Below are 10,400 nucleotides of genomic sequence, written 5' to 3'. Positions count from 1 at the left end.
AATAAATAAATATATTTGTATTTCTCTATAGTTTTCTTCTGAAAATAGAATTTAAATGCACTGCTTCAAAATTCATGCTCTCATACATACTTTCGTACATACTTTCTCACAAGCTGCTATATCTAAGTGGAATATTCTCCCTCCTCCCACACCCTTTGTTTTTGACATCTAACAAAACTATATTGTTCTTTATTTTAAGCCTGAGCATCTTTTGGGAAGCTCTCTCTAACACTAGGAATAAATGATTCTACACACTAAGCTATTAGTGTTCTCATTTTCACAATGTGTTTTCAGATTTGTTCTTATACATTAATAAATCTCTCAAAGCAGAGATGTAATTATACTTTCTAAATAAGGCAATAAACTTGTGGTCATACTTAAAACTGTCATAAATAATTAAAGCTAAATTTTATTCTTCAAAATAAATGAATAATGTAAATTTGTGTGGCTGTGCCCTTGATTTAGTATAGCAAGGAATTTTTTGATCACTCATTTGCTAATCAAAGATGTATTATAATCTTTGACAGAGTATCCCTGAATTCATTATTTTAATGACAGGATATATTTTAATGAAATATTGTTTAATATGGTTTTGCAATCAACAGATAGCTATTAAATATTTACTGGGAGCATGTCAAGCACAAGACCTATTACTCAAGCTTTGCTAAACTACCTGTTTTCTAGACTGAATTAGTTATAGATTCTTGGGCAAATGTTCTTGCACAGAGTTGGGCAAATGACGTCACAACATTTCCTAGAACACAATCTATTCCCATCTCTTCAAGCAGTCCCTGATGACTTTATTTATTTATTTTTGACTGGGTACTGTGCACTTTATTGATGGCAAGTGATAAGGTAGAGTTTCCTAAGTCCTACCTCTTCTTCAGGGGTCTGGGATAGAAACTGTGTCAAGAACTGGAGATCCTCCAGTTGGGTCAAAGATTGAGTTGGGGCAAGGACTCCCCAGCAGTAAGCACCTCTTTATTCCTCTCCTGTTCTCACTGGGGCTGGTGTTCCAGGGGACTCACTCCTTAGAGGTCATGTGGACCATAAGGTCCACCACTTTATTGCTGTAGCCAAATACATTGTCATAAAATGAGCTTGACAAAGTGGTCATGGAAGGCAATACCAGTCCCAGCAACAAAGGTGGGAGAGTGGGTGTCACCTTTAAAGTCGCAGGAAACAACCTAGTCCTCAGTGTAGCCCAGGATATCCTTTAGGGCTTCCTCCAATGCCTGCTTCACTGCCTTCTTGATGTCATCATATTTAGAAGCTTTCTGCACACTGCAGAGCAGATCCAGCACTGAAACATTAGGGGAAGGGACACAGAAGGCCATGCCAGTGAGCTTCCCAGTCAGCTCAGGAAGACCTTTCCCACAGCCTCAGCAGCACCAATAGAAGCAAGAATGATGTTCTGGGCTTCCCCACAGTCATGACACCACAGTTTCTCAGAGGTACCATCTACATTCTTCTGGGAAGCAGTGATGGCAAGGACTGTGATCATGCGTCCCTCCACAATGCCAAAGTTGTCATAAATGACTTTGACCAAGAGGGCCAAGGAGTTTGTGATGCAGGAGGCATTGCTGACAATCTTGAGAGAGCTGTCATACTTCCCATGGTTCATGCCCATCACAAACATGGGGGCATTAGCAGAAGAAGAAGAGGTGATGACTCTTAGGTTCAACGTGAGCCCTAGTCTTCTCCAAGCTAGTGAAGACACCAGTGGACTCTACAACATAATCAGCACCAAAGTCACTTCATTTGATGTTGGCAGAATCTTGTTCTTGGAAGATGGAAGTTATATTTCCATTGAAGACATGCTTCCAGTTCTCAGCCTTGACTCTACCACTGAAATTGCCATGGGTGGAATCATACTGGAACATGTAGAATATGTAATTGAGGTAATGAAGGGGCCACGGATGGCAAGCAATATTCACTTTGCCAGAGTTAAAAGTGCCCTGGTGACCAGGTGCCCTATTGGTCAAATCCATTTACTCCAACCTTCATCATTGTGTCTCAGGGTCATGGCTTGACATGCAGAAAGATGTGGCTGCCTGTTGAAAAAAGCAGCACATAGAGCCTCAATCACTTTACTTTTCTCCTTCTCAAACAAACTTAAGTTATATTTATCCTATGATAAATCCCAGTTATCTTTTATTTATTCATTCATCCATTCACAGAACATGTTACCTGCTATCTAGTATTTACATGATAAATTTTCACTGATAAATGATTTTAGCAACACGGTAAGTGCACTATATTACATAGCTTTACAGCAATAACAACCTCAAACATTTATTTTTCATTCATATTACCTGTAGGTAGTTGTGGTTTGGCTACTGTGACTCTCATTATTCTCATTATTCCCAGTAGTTACATTCTACAAAGTCACCATGAATGCTGAGTTAGCACTTACTGAACTATTGTTTCAAGGGGACCTGCAAGCCTCTGGTCACAGCATTTTTGACAACCAAACTGCCATTTGAATTATGTATGTTTGCCAAAATCCTTGTAAAATAAGTCAGCGTCACCATCATTGGAAATCTGCTCTTCCACATGGCCTTCTCCTATATAAGAGTTAGCAGGTATTTTTTTTAAGTTTTTGCACATCCTCCTGACCTGAAGAAGCTTTGTCATCTGCAAGATTATTTTTCATGCTGTATCTCCTTTTGAAAAGTATGAGCCATAATATCTATTTTTAGAGGCAACAGCCCTTTCCTTCTGAATAAAAAATACCCAGAGATTCAGTGACTTCGAGAAATTTGTTCTCTAAAACAGAACTGTAATTGAGAGGTTTAATGAATTGATGAATTGTTGGTGCCCTTAAACTATCTCTCAGTAGATTCACTGTCCTAAGGTAGCATAGTTATAGAGGTCTTGCTGGGACGGAGGGAAGAATAGATGAGTTTATGTTATCTCAGGCTATAAATAGTAGTTGGGACTTCCCCGGCAGTCCAGTGGTTAAGACTCCACATTTCCACTGCAGGGGTGAAGGTTCGACCCCTGGTCGGAGAACTAAGATCCCACATGCCAGGTGTTGTGGCCAAAAACTTTTTAAAAAGAAGCTAATTTTAGTTGAAATTATATCATTGGTATTCATGGGATATTTAGGTTTTCAATACTGCCCTGGTAATCTTTTTATTGTTGATATCAGTGTTATAAACTTTTTTTGATATCTTAATACAAGCCAATAGTAAGTTGAAAGCCATTAGGTTTATTACTGATTGCTTATACCAGGGATTGTCAAATTATTGTCAACTGAAATAAAAGCACACAACATGAGAGCTGTGAGTTTCAGTTTTATGTGAGGACTTCCTTAGGACTATAGCCCAGGAGACAGCCTCTCGGATAGCTCTGAGGAATCTCTTTGAAGGGATGAAAGGGGAGGTAAGCATATATGTGACTTTGGAGAAGAGGTATGTGCAATAAAGCACACATTTTTGTAGAAGGTTACTGCTGTCACGAGGCACAGGTATCTTAGTTAATGATTTTAAGATGCAAGAAATTGGTTTATAAAATTTTCTCCTGAAAGCATGTAACTATCTGAAGGCCTGTTCTACAAGTTTTCCCAGAGCACAGAGTGCCTTATTCCTGATCTCCACTCTGAACTCCTTCAGGGTGTATTGAAGGTCAGCAACTGTGCTGGCTAGTGACTTAATTCTTGCAGAACCAGATGGCAAGTGACATTCTTTGTTAGTTGTGCCCCCTCATGGTCAAAAACTCAACAATGGTTTGAAAGATATTACATGACCATTTGTCCCATTGTACTAGGAATGCTCATTCTTAGGCCAGGATTTTGTTGATAGGCTACTCAATGTGCTATTACCAGAGTAGGCCCTATTAATTGATAGCAGAAGTTCCTGGACCACCTGTCTTACTAGTCTGTTATGGTCGAGGAGAAGATTCCCTCTGGTTGCTTCTTCCCATATCTAGACTTACACTGTTACAATCATTGATCTTATTTGGAACTATATATTTGGTCAATCATTTCAAGCCACCTAGTTACAATTATTTTTATTGGCAGCCCAGTCACATGTTTGGCACCTCAAGAAACAACAATCTTGTAAAATAGGCAGAATATAAGTACTATAGCTAGCATTAATAATAGTATTATAAGTAAATATTTAAGCCAAGAATTTCCATTAGGTATGGCCGAGTATACCTCAAACTCATCTGGCCCTGTCTGTCACTATCTTAAAAGTAATTATATACACATTTCCATTAGGTATGGCCGAGTATACCTCAAACTCATCTGGCCCTGTCTTATCGCTATCTTAAAGGTAATTATATATTGGTATTGTTCATAAGGCACCCAGCACAATTTCTTAGTGTTATTACGTTGAACTTCTTAATGTTATTCGGTTGATTATCCTTAGTATGATTTAATTGTTCCCAACATAAGGGCCTTTAAACTTAAATGACCTGGTATTAGCCATATGAATCCAGCCCCAAGTTGAGGGAGGTTATATTCTTTAACCAAAATTTAGCTCATTGTTCTGATTGAGCTTGAGTAACTTTAAAAGAAAATTCATATTTATGACATGGTCAGAGCAAGTATGATTCATTGGCTAAGTGAGGGTGTCTCATCTCATAATATCAGTAGTGGCCTAAACAGAACTGTAACTTCTTTAGTCTAGGATAAATTTCCTAAGACCATCCAGTTAGAGTCTTAAGGAGGAGAAATCCACAAAGGTAGAGAGGTAATGACCATAAACCCAACTACTGAATTAATTTTTAAACGCTGCATAGAATTTGTGCCCATGATAGAAAAACATTGATTTTCTTGCAAAATTCCAAGATATTAAAAAAAAATTAATAATCATACAGTTCAGTTCCGGCATCTTGGCAGGTCTGTTTACTTCTGTTGTTTTCTTCTTCTTGTCCTGGTGTGAGTGTAGTTTCTCCTCTGAGCATTGTTTTAAGGGGAGTTTGAGGTCAGCAGTCCTCTCTATAGACCAGTCCAGTGCAGCACCCTATCTAAGTGGTAAATATGAATCTAAAAGTCAATTCCCTTCAGTTCTTCTGTGCATGAGCTGGTTAAGAGTACCTGATAAGTTTTCTTCCATCTACATTGAAGATAGTCCTTTAAATGATGCTTTTTCTAGTATGCATAATATCCTAATTGTAGGTCATGGGGCATCTGATCTTCATTCAAGGTAGATTACTGTGATAAGCTTCAGAAACAAACTCAGAGTGTCCTTTTAATAATTCAATTAAAATTTACAATAATGTAACATAATAACAAGGAGCTATCTAGGAAGTGAGTTTTAGGCAGTAAATACAGACCTCAGTTAACAACTAGAATTTAATATCCACTGAAACATAATTTTTCTCTCTAAAATTACCTTCATTTCTATCAAATACAGCCAAATCAAGAGTAATTTGTTCGCAGAAATAAATGTGGCTTCAATAAACTTGGCCAGATTATTTACATAAGTATAATTGAACATATAAGATGTTTTTAAATTGGCTTTGCTGGAAATTTTATAAGGAATTTCAGATTTAATTTTTAAAAGGCCTCTCAAGGCCAGAAGGCCACAGCAAGGACTTGCCATCAGATCCCACCTGTGATATCTAAAGATTTAGGTGAGTTCCTCTCTTCTCTAGGTCCAAAAGTATCTTTAGGTTCCTGCACCTTTTAGGAGTCTGCTTTCTGGTAACCTGAAAGTTTCCAATTTCTCTTCCAATTAGGTAGAGAGAAAAGTTAAATATTTCAATTCTGCTTACCAAATTGCTGTATGTCATAATTAGCTTCAGGGAGAAGTTTTCCTTACATCTGGAAAACACAGATTAAAAGCCAGTAATATTTCAAACCGAAAAAAGAAACACATAAAATTTATAAACAAATTCATCAGTTAACTCAGTCCTATGTAACTAATACTTGAACTTTTGTTAACAGTTGTATGAAGTCACCAAGATTTCCATTAGAATTCTTTAATTTCTTACCCAGCTTAGTGGTATGACCTGAAATTTATCAGAAACCTGTACTTGTCAAAAAGTTCTGTCTATAAATCTTCTTGAAGATAAAGCATTTTTTCAAAGGCATTGGAGTAAAACAACAACTATCTATGAATGACAAAAGACTTAAAATGATTTAAAAGGTAAAGAAAGTTTACAACCTGTGAAAAAAGCAAATCAATATTCCAGGAAAACTTTGTCCTCTTAACAGAGAGAAAACCCAATTCAGGTTTTGTACCACTTTACATTTAATGTTGAAATTAATTTGCTCAAATTTATTTCAATCTTAGTCCTGACCACACATAGAATTCCTCTCTAAAGATTTTTTTTTCTCACAAATCTTCGACAACATTCTATATCCATATTAATTTGTCCCTTATTTTCTTTCCCATTTAGAAATAACTTGCTTTAGGACAAAATTACCTTCTTTATGCTTAACAAAATGCATTTCTATTTCTTATACCTTCTTTTTTTCTTGAATACAAAAATATTTTGCTTATTAGCTTAGTAGTTTCAATTACATATATTAGTTAGATGACATAACTTCTAGCAATAATTAAGAAGTAAACACTTATGACTTGTCTCTTACATTAGCATTCTGTAGATTGGCAAACTTATAAATACTACTTATAATTTCTAAAAAGCATGTGCTTTATTAAAGAAAATGGCTTGATGTGGCACCAAACATATTTATTAATAGTCCTAAATATCTCTAGTTTCCCTGTAAAAGGAAGCCTATGTTCAGTAATTAATGTTCCCTATCTTATTTTATTTGGGAATGAACTAGATATTTAATAAACTGCCATCATTTAACGTAATTTAACAAAACTCTAAAGTTTCAAGTTACCAAATATCTGGAGAGACTATTTTTTAAGTAGACATTCCTAAAACATAATTATTCCTAAAGAGTTTACCTAAAAGCCATATCTCAACTACATTTAATTTGCTTATAAAATTTTTATCATTCCAAGTTATTTTTCTTGCTGACAAATTTTACAACTTCTTATTTGACTTCTAGTAAACCTAGGTACAATTAAAGTTTTATAGTTAATGCTGATGACTTTAAAGACATGTCTGTATTAATTAAACCAACTAACTTTCAAACCAAATGATAATTTAATACTATATATTTCCCAGATCATTTGAACCTGAAATTCATTTGGGTTAGTTTCTTTCATATTTCTGGGAATTTCTATAAACACTTGATTTTTTTTAAGTCAATTAAATAGAACTCATTTACAAGTTAATTTTGGTAATAACATCCACAGGTTGAGATATATCATATCTATAAAGTACACACAGATATATAGACAGACACAACTAGAGATCTCATAGCTTCATTTTTAAAAGTTAGTCATGAATCAGGTATTACAATACAGAACTCACTAGTTTATAAATAACAGAATAAGCTAAGGGTAAAAAGGTCTCTTTTCTCTTTTTTTCTCTCAGTCTCAGGAATTGGAGATGGTCTAGATAAGAGTAAAATAAGCTTCTGAAAGTCCTGATAGAACACTTACATCTCAAAGACACATGGAGATAAAAGCAAGCTCCTCCTAGAAGGACCTTTTGGGTCAGAATTATGAAAACATTTTTTATCAAGCCAGCTTTCTCTAACCTAAGTGTGTATGCAATAAAAGATCCCTATCTCAGCTAATTTCAGGAGAATATTTCCATTAATTCCCAAGTAAATACTTATAAATATAATTTTTGTACATACAGAAATGGGCTTGGGTGTTAGTTGGAGGGTGGCTTTCCCATGCCCCTCACTTAGAAAAGACATTAAGCCAGCCTCCCACCTAATCACCCAGTCCAGACCTCTCAGTGCCTTTCAACTGAGCAAATCCTAGTGTCTTTCAACTAGGCTTCCCCCAGTATCTTTCAACTGTGGGGGTCAGGTACCTGTTATACACTGCTAAATAAAACTCAGAATCATCACCAGTAATCAGGAAATACAAGAACCACGAGAGGCATAATAAAATTCTTCTGGACTCATGAGTAGGCAGATAAGCATAAGGGGCCCTGCTGTCACCAAGGCTCCAGATCCTCGTAGAGTTCAGGTGAAGGAGAATAGTCTGCTCTGGGTCCATTCATGGTTGCCAGAAATGTCAGTCAACTGAAATAAAAACACACAAAATGAGAGCTGTGAGTTTCAATTTTATTTGAGGACTTACTGAAAACTAATAGCCCAGGAGACAGACTCTCAGATAGCTCTGTGGAATTGCTCTGAAGAGGTAAGGGGGAAGGTCAGCATATATGTGATTTTGGAGAAGAAGTATGTGCAATCAAGCACACATCTCCATAGAAGGTTACTGCTGTCACAAAGCACAGATATCTTAGTTCATGCTTTTAATGCTTTTCTAAGTATGGGAAGATGCAAGAAATTGGTTCATAAAATTTTCTTCTGAAAACATCTAACTATCTGAAGGCCTGTTCTGCCAGTTTTCCCAGAGCACAGAGTGCCTCATTCCTGATCTCCACTCTGAATCTCTTTCAGGGTGTGTTCAAGGTCAACAACTGCAGTGGCTATTGACTTAATTCTTGTAGAACCAGATGATCAGTGACATTCTTTAGTTGGCATTATAATCTGTGAAACAAATGCTTCCTGACACTTGTTTTATAGATAAATTTTTACTGAATACAGCCATGCTTTTTTCTTTAAGTATTGTCTGTGGCTGCTCTCACACTACAATGGCAGAGTTTAGTTACAAAAGAGACCATATGTACCACAACACTGAAAATAGTTACTATCTGGATCTTCAAACAATGTCTGTCTGTCAACCTCTGCCTTATACTCATGGAAGACATTCAGAAAAAAAAGGACAACAACTAATAGTGAAACTAAGAACAACCAGGTTGGAAAACTAATATCCTTCCACAAAAATTCTCAGATTTCCAGAGCTTCTTGTTCATCTCTGTGGCACTGAATGTAAACTGATTACAAAGTTGCACAAGCAATTGGCACAAACACATTTGTGATAGTTGAACATTTTACATTATGGAAAAAGCGTAATAGTTAATAACAATGTTATAGTTTATATAAGATTGAGAAATAATATGTTTATGAATATGTTAAGCTGAAGCAAAATATTTTGATCAACCATTTAGCATGTTACTTATCTTTAATTCAACTATTTGAGTTTGGCCAATTAGCCAAAGTGACTATCTGGCTATGAAGTGGCTATCTGGGAGACAGGCACGTATGCTCATAAAGGATTATGCATAGACCTATACACTTAAAAGGAGTGAATTTCATTGTGCATAAATTATATCTCAATAAACCTGATTTATTTTCAAAAAAAGATTCTATATTTGCATAGATTTTTAGATTGTAGTAATTAACGTTAAGTCTTATAAAACAGTTCATTGATTGCGAGTATTATTGTTGTTAAATTAAGTGAATAGTTGGGACTGACATGACTGGTCCCATGGCATTAGAAGTCCAGAATAATGATCCATTAAAAAACAAATCCTGCCTAAAAGCTGGTTACAAGGTTGGCCCATTGTATTGTAAGAATAGCACCATATCTTCTTGCGAATCAGACATGCATGAAAGTGCTGGCCAGGTTACCAAATGGCAGAGAGAAGGAACTCCTTCAATCTGCAAACAGATTTTATGGCTGCTTCTGCCTCATTAGAGCCAGTAGATGTCCATTTTCTGAGAAATTTGGTCAGAGCTTGCTTTCACTGCAATGAACCATCTGATGATGAGTTTGCAGAGGTGGAGAACTAGAACTCTCACCAGCCTCTCCCTACAATTGCAGAGTACCTATATACATGACAGAAAAAAATTCTGCTACTTACCGAAAAGCCAAATTAGTTTAGGCTAGGTTTATAAATAACCTTTTACTCACAGAGCACTAAATTATCAGAAATAAAAGAAAGAGAAATTTTTAGACTGAGTGTTGAACATTGTATTAAATGATGTTGGACAGATGGAAACACTGTATTTAGATATCTATTACATTAAATTTCTTGATTTGCCAGGTTGAAAACAAGTCACCTTATGTATCTTCTGGACATAGCACAAAATTTTTGTTTTTTTAAATTTTTGAGTTAAATAATCATTTGTCAAAATGTAATAGAGTGTTTCTCAAACTACATATGATAAAAATCCATTTTTAAAAGAATCCCAATCCATCATGAATTGATAATTTTATAAAACACAATAAAAATGAAAAACTAGAAAAGTGAAATGAAAGAAAAAAAGACATATGTCTTCTTTTTCAGTACTCCACAGACATACAATTACTTTGTGACACTGCTAAAAAATTTCTAAATATTTATTTCTATTTCTGTACTTATCTGGTCATAATCCAGTTGTATGGGGATCCAGGCAGGCATCAGTTGATAGACCACATTTTTAAGTACAAAGAGTTTTTCAAAATAAAATAAATTCAAAGGCTTATAAATTTTCCTTAAAAATGGACACTATCCTTACCAGC

The 10,400-nt window shown here is 35.6% G+C and overlaps 1 pseudogene across 1 annotated transcript; it reads right to left on the bottom strand.

Moving 5' to 3' along the window:
* Nucleotides 1-1,024: 1,024 nt before the first annotated feature.
* On the bottom strand, nt 1,025-2,010 carry LOC307194198 (glyceraldehyde-3-phosphate dehydrogenase-like; annotated as a pseudogene). Its single transcript has one exon. The product of its transcript is annotated as a glyceraldehyde-3-phosphate dehydrogenase-like (transcript).
* Between the last annotated feature and the right edge of the window lie 8,390 nt (nt 2,011-10,400).

This window comes from Stenella coeruleoalba, assembly GCF_951394435.1.
Source record: "Stenella coeruleoalba genome assembly, chromosome: 11".
Classification (NCBI taxonomy): domain Eukaryota; kingdom Metazoa; phylum Chordata; class Mammalia; order Artiodactyla; family Delphinidae; genus Stenella; species Stenella coeruleoalba.
This window is presented reverse-complemented; position numbering and strand designations above follow the sequence as displayed.